The 10272-nt window shown below is 45.0% G+C and overlaps 1 long non-coding RNA gene across 1 annotated transcript; it reads left to right on the top strand.

Moving 5' to 3' along the window:
- Nucleotides 1-5502: 5502 nt before the first annotated feature.
- On the top strand, nt 5503-9840 carry LOC131402551 (uncharacterized). Its single transcript, XR_009218764.1, has 4 exons — nt 5503-5540; nt 8033-8068; nt 9584-9705; nt 9780-9840. It is a non-coding gene; the product is annotated as an uncharacterized LOC131402551 (long non-coding RNA).
- Nucleotides 9841-10272: the final 432 nt, after the last annotated feature.

Below are 10272 nucleotides of genomic sequence, written 5' to 3'. Positions count from 1 at the left end.
ACTGCATCATTTTAAAGGTTGATTTGAAGTATATGGAATCTGAATAATGTTTGGAAAACTATCTTTGAAACACTGTTTTCAGTCACAAGTATAGTATATCTCTCCATTTAATCTGAGCTTTTACATGCTTTGTATCTCTTTATAATCTTCCTCATATAACTAATATGTAGTTCCAATTATTTTAACTACTCATCTTAAATAATTCATTGCTCTTAGGAATGGAATAATTACTTACATGTTTAAACTAATTCTTACTCATATAACAGTATTTTTGATGTTTCATATAGGAATCTAGCTTCCTTTCACATTACTGCACTTATTTACCAGTTCTAAACTTTATAAGTTATGTCCCACTAAAATAATAGATTTTCTCTTCTTCTCTAATATTATTTACCTCTTATTCTGTTGATTCTCGTTTTTTCATGACTCGGTTCTCCAATATCACACTGAATCTCAATAGTGTTTGCCAGGAGCATTGTCCTCTTCTTAAGTGTAGCGTAAACATCAGATAAATTCCTTGTCAGGGCAGAGCAGGCATCTAAGAGAGAGAAAGTAAAAACGTGAAGGGGAAACATTTCAAGCTGGAAATCAACATACTTGCTTCTCTTGGCTGTTTGGAGCTGGAGATGTTATGCAATGTGGCCAGCTGAGAATCAGAGGATCTCTCTCTAGTCCCAGGAATTAGTCTTGGTCAAATCTCTCAACCTCTTTAGACCTCATTTTCTTCACCTGTAACATGAAGAGTTGGATGAGTCTTTTTAAGTTCTAAAATCCAGTGACTCCAAGATACCCTTCACCCAGATGCACTTGACAAAGACTAGAGAGAATTTTCACTTGTCTTCTTCTGCAGCAACATTATTATTCATATCACCCCTTAAAGACATATCAAATGTATACTTTCGCATGACACTGATAAAACAGGTTCCATACCAAATCACTGTTCATTGGTATAACAAATCTATAGTTAATTGTTTAGAGGTAAGTATAGAGATGGGCCCTGCTAGAAACAGCAATCAATGGGCCAAAAAGTCTTGCTTTATGTTACAGCAAGGCTGTGGAAACACTCCCTAATACACCAGAATGCTTAAGTACTTAGAAAGTATGAAATAAATTGGAGCCTTGTATCCATGGTTACGAGCTAATAAGGATATGATTTTTAAAATTTTGTTAATGATGCCATTTGCCTGCTATGGGGCTGTTCTCTGGTGAGTAAAGAGCAGATGTATTCAAGGCCACTTTCATGTCTTTAATAAATATTTACTCAGCGCCTGCCACTTGCTGCAAGAGAGCAGTGATCTACCCTAAGAGCATTTATATTCTAGTAGGGTGTCACAGACCATAAACAAAAAGAGAATTTTGAGGTGATCAATAAAGTTACATATACGTCAGACTTTTTTCATTCTGGACTATTCCCCTTTTTTTACTGTTTCCCAGAACTCTAAGCATGGACTTGAACACCCAGAAATCATGGGTCTCAAGTTTCTTCTCACAACACCCCTGTTTCAAAGACATAGTGTTGATCATCTGAGAGTATGTCTCCTTAAGACTAAGTTCCTAGGAATCAACATTATTTCATTACTTTCTTGAGAGGACGGATGATATTATGAAGGGAAAACAAAATATCATATGGTATTTATACACGAAATGATGTTTCCACTCTAATTGTTTTATATAATGTGGTGTGGTTTGGGGCAAGTCAGTTACTCCTTCTGAGACAGTGGTAATAATACCCAGAAAAGCATTCTATAGAGATTAAATGAAACAAAGTATGAGAAACTGCTTTGTAAATTGCAAAGCAATCTATTTCATCTTATTTATTGCAATAACATTTTCATTTATCCAATCCTTTTTGACTCTACACAGCCTGCCTAGACTGAGTTTTATCATTTATTCAACAATAATAATGGATCAAATTGGTTGAGTATTAGAAATTTCATATGGTTCAAGTTAATTAATAGGCCATCAAAATATTTAATTTAGTTATAATTACAGTTAAATTTTTCATGTTGCCTTACAATGTGCCAGGCACATTCTAGGCATCTGACATGTATTCACTCATTTAATGCTCACAACAATGCCATCGAGACAATACTATTAACCCCTATGGTATGGATGAGGAATATTAGAGGTTATATAATTGTCCAAGTTCACACAGCTGGTACCCAGGCAGTCTACCTCCAAAATCTCTTTTAGGGTTTCCACTAGCGGTCGTGGAGCTTACATTGTAAAAGGATCACCCTGGTTCCTGGTTGGCGAATGGACCAGAGGGGACTAAGCAAGAAAGCACATGGCTACTGAAATGATCCAGGCAAGCAATTCTGAATACAGGATTTCCTTCCTTTTTAAGGCTGAATAATATTCCATTGTATAGATGCCTCAGATTTTTTTCATCTTTTCACCCACAGATGCACAATTAGGTAGTTTCCATCTCTTGGCTATTGTGAATAATGTTGCAGTGCATTTTGTCAAACGATTTCCTGGCACTTAGTGAGTTTGAAAAAATTTTTCTTATACACATTAGTTACTGTAATGAACTACCTTTCTAAATGTCTAAAGTTTAAATATTTGTCATTCTACAGAAATGCCTTGCCTAATCATGATTTGTGTTGTTATCAGTTCATGAATGATCTAAGATTTTTGTACAAAAATTTGTTATAATGGCTTTTTTTTCATGTATTCAGGAACCTGGCATAATATGCGTATTCCCTGATTCTTGATTTTTAGTTGAGTTTTCTAGTAAGCCTTTAAGATAGGAAGTATCTTCCTAGATGTGAGGCAGAGAGCAGAAAAATAATAAAGTGATTGTTATATTTAATTATATCAAAAGGATATAAAACTGTCTCTTTGCTAAATTGTTTTTACACACCCTTTGCTTATTTGTAAGAATGGCACATATCGTTTTATTAATGAAAAGAGAATTCAATAAACAATTTTAACATAAAACCATATCTATTGAGAACTTACATGAAAATTTTAGCAATATGCTGTCACCAATTTCCTCATTTGCAAATGGAGATAGATAATACCATCTTCCTTATGGGTTGCTGTGAAAATACTCAAGAGTAATGTACGTAAAATACTTATCAACACGTCGGTGGGAAAGCGATGCCCCATTCATTTTTCCACAGGGATGATGACAGCTTTTTTTACGCTTGAAGTCTGTAGTTTTCAAAATATGTTCTACTCTTGTAAAGTGAATCCTTTTTACAAACTCTTTGTAGAGTTAGATGATCCCTTTGGAATACAAATTCAGGTTCCCGTGTGTGTGTGTCTATACGCACATCTCTCAAATAATACTTCAAGCCTTATAATGAAAAGCTACCTTCCCCAATCTTGACTCTGGTTCCAAAAACAACTTCAATTTTCTGGTTGAAAATCTATCTTTCTAAATTAGCTACTCATACAGCATTTTCATTTTTCAGCTTTAGACTATTTATACTTTCTTTCTTCTCTGAAACAATCAGCATGAAGAGTTCTTTCATATGTGAAAAACATAACTCCCCTTGCTCAATATAACTATTTAATGAATTAGGATAAATCAAAATTCAATGTCTACTGTTTCATGACATAAATGTTTACCATTTTATAGCATATGAATCTTATCCAGAGATGTGCTACGTCAGATTTTATGAATACATTTTCTGTCTCACTTTTCCTTTGACCTTTTATATGGGAAAATTCTCTTGTTTCTTTGTTGTCTTCCTCTGGATTCATCAGCAGTTCATCTCCTTCCACCGAAAATTTAAATCTCTTTCCAGTAACTTCTGACGCATGAGACAATTCATGGGCTTCAGGTTTTGCTTGGGGACATCCCTCTTGGGCTTGAATATATACACAGGCTCACATATGCACAGTATGTCTGGAACGATAGAGGAGAAAAGGATGTTTATCTCTGTGCAAAAGGACTGAGAGACAGTGGTAGAGTGAGAATATTTTACTGACTTTGCACCACTCTTTGAAGTTTTCCTATATGTGTATCTAGGACGTAGTGGCCTCTCTGCCCCCCGTTTTTAAAATTAAAATAGTGTTATATCCTTATCTCCTGGCTTGGTACAGCAAGGTGTAGAGAAATGTGAATATATGATCCAATATTTTAACGAAATTAAGTAAAGCAAACTGGCACAAAAAATTTATAATTTTAAATATGGGCACATCATTCTATGAGTCTGTGTAAAAGTGGGGAAAGGAATGAAGAAAAGCGGTTCAACATCCAGCTACCTGTACAGTCTAGGGGTCCAAGGAAAGCCCCGCCTCCAGCCCTGCCCCTGGAGCTCATTTCCTCCCCCTTTGACGTCCACCTGACTTATTCCAGACCCACCCCCGCCTCTTCCCGCCCCTGGAACTGGTCTTCGCCCACAACCTTCGGGCCTGGCTCTGCCCACAACCCGGTCCCCGCCCACACCCTTGTCCCCACCCACAGCCCCGCCCCTAGACCTGGTCCTGTCCCTGTTGCTGACCCAACCCGCTGCCCGCCCTAGCACTCACTCTAGAAACTAGACACCTCCCTTAAGGTTGGGGTGCGCGGCCCCGCCCCGCCCCGCACGCCGCCTCGACCCGGAGCCCCCAAACGTCCGTCCTCCCCGAACGCCCGCCCGAGACAGGAAGCGGAAGCGCGGGCGGAGCCGTGGATGGAGCCTGGGGCTTCGCGGTGTGTTCCGTCTTCTAGGCGCGGATGGGATTCTCGTGGACGTTTGCCCTCAGGGGCGGGCCCCGGTGAGCGCTGGGCGGTCCCGGCTCGGGTAGGGGTCCAGGGAGGCGCCTGGGGCGCGGGCAGCCCCGTCAGGGCCCAGCGTCTCTCTGTCTCCCCGCAGGTCAGTTTCCCCTGGGCTGTTCGCTCAGGGACCCGAGGCTGCTGTTCCTCCTGGCTCCGGGCGCCAACGTCCCCTCCTCAGAGTCCCCATCACCGTTCTCCATGTGATTTTGTCCCCAGGGGGCTTATCCGCGTCTGCAGGCTGTGTTTGGGTTGTTACAAATGGGGGCGCTCCTGGCGTCTAGAGGGGGAGGCAGGAATGCTGCTCAGCGTCCTCCAGGGCCCAGGACAGCCCGACACAGAATTGCCAGGCCCCAGATGTCAGTGGTGCAGAAGTTGGGGAACCTGCTTCAGGGCCTGAAAATCTCCCGAGCCCTGAATGAAGGGTGGAAATTGCTGACAATTCAGCGAGTCACTTACAAGGTCCCTAAATGACAAGCTTGTTTAAAGGGTCCAGAGTCACCAAAATGTCTCTGTCCAGCCAAGTGAGTTTAGTGACTCAAGTGCACGCAGTACGAAGCTGCTTTCTCCCATCTCGGGGAGCAGGTGGCTGGATAGGAATCGGGAAAATCCAGTCACAGCCAACAGTTACAGTTAAATCAGTAAATACAAAAAAAGAAGAGTGAATGGGGTGGCCTTTCCATCCAACACCCTATAAAATGCCTCAAAAGATTGTTTGCGCATTTTTCCCCCCTCAGACATGAAAAGCATCTGTGGAGCTCAAGTTTGAGGTGAAACCAGGCTCAGGGGCCACCTGTTCTCGCTGATCCATGGATTTCTGTGTGACCAGGTGAGTACCCTGTGGACCTGGTACCAAGATGTTCCGGCAGCCTCTGCTGTGCAGAAGACCTGCCAGTGGGGTATCCTGGTCTCAGGTTGTCACCACATGGACTCACTGAGAGTGAGGGTATCTTGAGAAAAATTATTGATGTTTTATGGATTGTATTCAAGTGAAGGATGGTAAACTGTGCGTGGTTCTGTGTGGTAAATATTTCAGTAAGTACAGTTATATGCAAATAAGAACATATGAAACAAACGTAAATCACTGCAAATGTGGATTATAGTAGAAAATATAGATTTACTTGCATTGCATAATACTCAAAAGTCAGGATTTATACATATTATAAATATAAAAATGTTTTGCGTGTGTATGTAGTATTAGAAGACACCCCATGAAATACTAGCAGGGATACTCAGCAACATTCCTTAGAACCATTCAATTTGACTTCTAAAATCCTGTAAATCCTCCACAAAAATTTGAAATAGAGGAGCATTCAGGGAAAAAGATGATTTGAACTTCTTTGTATTAATAAAATATTTAAAATTTAATTTGCCAGTAGCCAGATTCATTTTGAGCATTTTTTTTTCTTTATGACATTTCAAATCATTTGGAGGAATACTAAGCAACACTGTAGATTGAAGAGAAGGGCACTAGTCTCCAAAAAGACTGTCCTCACCACCTTGCCTTCTAAAGGGAATTAACTTTGATTCTTGAAACTTTTCTAAAATAATGGTCTGGTGATTCACGTTGCAGAGAATCTTGTTAAGTAATTTTGTATTTAGTTGTTGGCTTCTACTAATTTTCTGTGTGTGTGCCTTTTTCATTCTAGCTTTCTTGTGACGTTCTTGAGGGGAATTTGTGCTTGTCATGCAATAGATAGTCTCTGAGTGTATAATTTATGGTGACCAACCATCCTCGTTTATTCAGGACAGAGGGGTTTTCCAGGACACAGGATGTTTAGTGTTCAAACCAGGGCAGTCCTAGACAAACCGGGATGGTTCCTCATCTCATGAGCCAGGCACTGGGCCACATGCATGGGGACCTGGTGAACCAGAGAGACCTTGTACCACCTTCATGGAATTTATATTGTATTTGGGAATTTGGATTTTGAAATGTTAATGATGAGAGTGATGTGGGAGTTTGGCACAAGGGGACTCAACCTGAGGGGGCAGGGAAGCCCTCTTGAGAAGGACTGATATTTAGCTTGAGAGCTAGAGTTGGGACTGGATTTAGCTAGTTGGAGGGTTAGACTGGAGTGAGGGTGTGGGAGTGTGTTCAAGAAAGTGTTTCAGGCAGAGGGACCCGCATGAGGACACCCCTGAACCAGAGAGCCTGGTGTGTCCATGAACTGAGAAGAGGGATGGCTGAGCCAAGTCAACACAGGGGGAGAGGTGTGAGCCAGACCAGCGAGGGGGACAGGCTGGACAAGGTCAGGAGTGACTTGGGGCTCTGTTCTAAGACCAGTGGGCAGACTCTGGAGAGATGTGAGTAGAAGGATTATGTAATTAGTGTTTGGTCTAAACACGGGGGTTAAAATGGACTTCATGGTTAAGAATGAAGACTTAATAGGCAAGATGGGAGGTGCTGGGAATAAGATTAGGAATAAGATGATTGTTCCTTACGCCTCGCTGATGGCTCTGGAGCAAGAAATAAGTAGAAAGAAAAGACCTTGGAGTGTAGAACCGAGAGAACGTAACGGTACTTTCTTGCCTGCATGTATCAGATGGCACAGGGCACTGACTGTGCTCCTCGCTGCTGTCCGTGCAGACCTGCAGGTTACCCCTCGCACAGGTCTGTGTGTTCACCCCTCTTTGCCACTCACATGCCCCCCCCACATCGTAAATGAAGTCAGGCCTTACTTGTGAGGGGATTGTCTCACACGAGAGACACCTAGGAGAGCCCCTGCAAGCATCAGAGCAGCCCCTTTAGCATCTCCTTCAGCCTCCTCCCTTGCCCTCTCTCGCCTTCCACACCCAGAAGGACCCCTGCTCAATAGTCCACATCCCCATCTTCTTATTCCCCCAGGCTTGAGAAGGGTGGGGCAGCCACTGGGGTGGACATCATTTGCACCTTCCACTCTGACCCGCGCAGGTCCAGGGCTGGACAGAGAGTGACTCTACTGGGAGTTGAGCCATGAGACCCAGGGCGTCTCCCACCTAGGCTCCTTCACCCTGGATGGGGACAGCCTCTATGTCAGTGGTGAGGGGCTGTACTACAGCCATGCTGTCTCTCCCAGTCGGAGTTCTGTGTTACCTCCTTTGCTCTAAAGTGAGCTATGATCCATCTCTCTATCCACCTGGTCTGGGTTCAGACTTCTCATCACTGTGTGATCACTGGGTCCAGCCACCTTCCATCTCGTTGCCGCCCCCCTGAACAACTCACCCCTCTTCCCCTCTGTTTTCCCCTCTGCTTTTCCCACAAAGGTCCCTACATCCTCCTTCTCCTTAATCCTTTATGTTCACCCCAACTCTTGCTCAGCTCGTCTTGCCTTCTCTCCACAGGTTTCACCTATGGAGCCGTGGCCCCGACAACCAACAGTGAGTATTCCTGGCCCTGATCTCCTGGGTCCCGTCCGCCTTTGTGGATGGGGAGCACATGTTCTCCTACACCTGCTGTCCTTGGTGAGGGAAGGACCTGGAAGGGCCCTAATTCATCCCTTCTCTCCCTCCCGGGTTCTGGTGGAGAGTCCCAGCCCAGGGTGAGAAAGCCTTATACAGAGACATGCTCTCCACACATTCTGACCCACGTGGTTTACACTTTAATTCTGCTAAAGTGCCGCCCTTGGTCCTCCTTTTCCAGGTATCCCATCCGTCTGTCCAGTTTTCTGCCTGTCCATCTGTCTCTCCTCCGAGTTCAGTCTCTCTTGTTCACCTATCTCTCTCTCTTGGGCCCCTCTCATCCACAGGCTTGCTCATCCCTCTACTCACACAGTCACCCGTCCCCTCACTCTCATTTATGCTTCATCTGTGAATGGTGGTAATGGGACAGCCACTGCTGGAGCCCGGGTTAACTTGGGGGCTCCTCCCACTCTACCCCTCCCTGAAGAGAGCCCTGGCCACAGCTCCTGAGCCAGCCACCACGTCCCTCCATACTTGATCATCACCTGTGCTACCAGAAGCCACCACAGGTATCGGGGGCCCCTTTTGCTTCCCAAGAGAAGTTCTCCGGCCCCAATCCCCCACCAGCCAGTTGTGATCCAGGAGCTGGGAAGCCAGGGTGTGAAATTCTGGTTTTAGGGCAATCATGCTGATCACAAAGATTCTACCAACGATTCAGTCTAAGGCTAGCCCTCAGAGAGCCCCTAGTCTTATGAAATTAACACACCATTATAATACAATGTGGGATGCTTCGGGGAGAGACACCTGGCATAATTTGGAGGGGAAGAGCTTGCCAGAGAAAGTTTCACCAGAATGAAGTCTTTAAGAATGAATGGGAGGGACCATGGCAAATAAAGGATGAAAGGTTTTCCTGGCACAGTGGATTCCATGAGCAAAGGCTCCGGCCAGAAACAACATGCTGTAAGGGGAGAATTGAAACGAATTTGGTTTGCGTGAAGCATGAAGTTTAAACCGCAGTAGATGGATAAAATGATACTGAACGATCAGCAGGAGCCAGATTGAGTAGAGCCTTGAGTGCCAGGTCAAGAAGGTTGAACTAAACACTGAAGGCCATAGGGAGCCATGGGTGGTACTAGAGCAGTGGTGGCCCTAGTGAGGTATTCATTTCAGAAAGATTCTTCTAGTAGTCCATGTAGAACATCCTTTAGACAGAGCATCCAGTGAGCCTGCTGGGGTGTTGGTCTGGGTGAAAGAAGTCAAGACCTGAGCTGAGACAGGGATGGAGTATATGTGACGACCAGTGTGCAAGGTGAATGGGTATTACTGGGAGGAAAGAGGAGCTGAGCAGATATGCTGGTTCTGACTTGCGTGACGACATGGGTGGATGGTGGTGTCACTATGAGAGAAGACGACAGATTATAATGAGTGCAGGACTCTGGTCTGGTCTCAGGCCAGCTCTCAGAGATGGCCATTGCTCTCCCTCTTGTCTTGCAGCTTTGGGGCACAACCTGAAGACCCTCACAGTCACCTTCCCCATCTCCACACTCTGGTATTCATCAGACAGGAGCAATGGCTCAGCCATGTTCAACTCCATTGAGAGGGTCCTGCAGAGCCTGGTGGATTAAATCCCACCGAGCCCCTCCTCTAACTCCTGTCCCTCCTGCTCATCCTCCTCCTCCTTCCTCCCCAGCTGGATCATTGTTCAAGAGGAGCAGCCTGGGTCCCTTCTACTCGAGTTGCAGACTGGTCTCCTTCAGGTGAGACCCTCCCCTGAGCATTTGCCCCTAATGACCACTTTTGTGACTACCCCTCTTTGTCTCCCCACTGTCCTCCCATTTCCTCCTTCCAGTTCTGGCCCCCACTCCCAGAGGTTTCAGGACCTCTCTCCAGAGTCCCCACATCCCTCTCTCCCCAGGCCTGAGAAGGATGGGGCAGCCACCAGTGTGACGCCATCTGCACCCACCACCCTGATCCCGTGGGCCACCATCCCTCTGTGCTGGGAGCGGAGAGTCTCCACATTTCAGCTCTTCCTCTCCGTGGCTCCTGGCTCTGCAGCTCAGAGTTTATCCATCCAGAGAGAGCACCAGCTACATTTCCGCATCATCGTTGGGAACCTCAGCAACCTGGAGCCCACATGCTCAGAGTACACCGCCCTGCCGAGAGACACCCAGGACCAGGTGGGG

This window comes from Diceros bicornis, unplaced genomic scaffold (assembly GCF_020826845.1).
Source record: "Diceros bicornis minor isolate mBicDic1 unplaced genomic scaffold, mDicBic1.mat.cur scaffold_145_ctg1, whole genome shotgun sequence".
NCBI lineage: Eukaryota > Metazoa > Chordata > Mammalia > Perissodactyla > Rhinocerotidae > Diceros > Diceros bicornis.
This window is presented reverse-complemented; position numbering and strand designations above follow the sequence as displayed.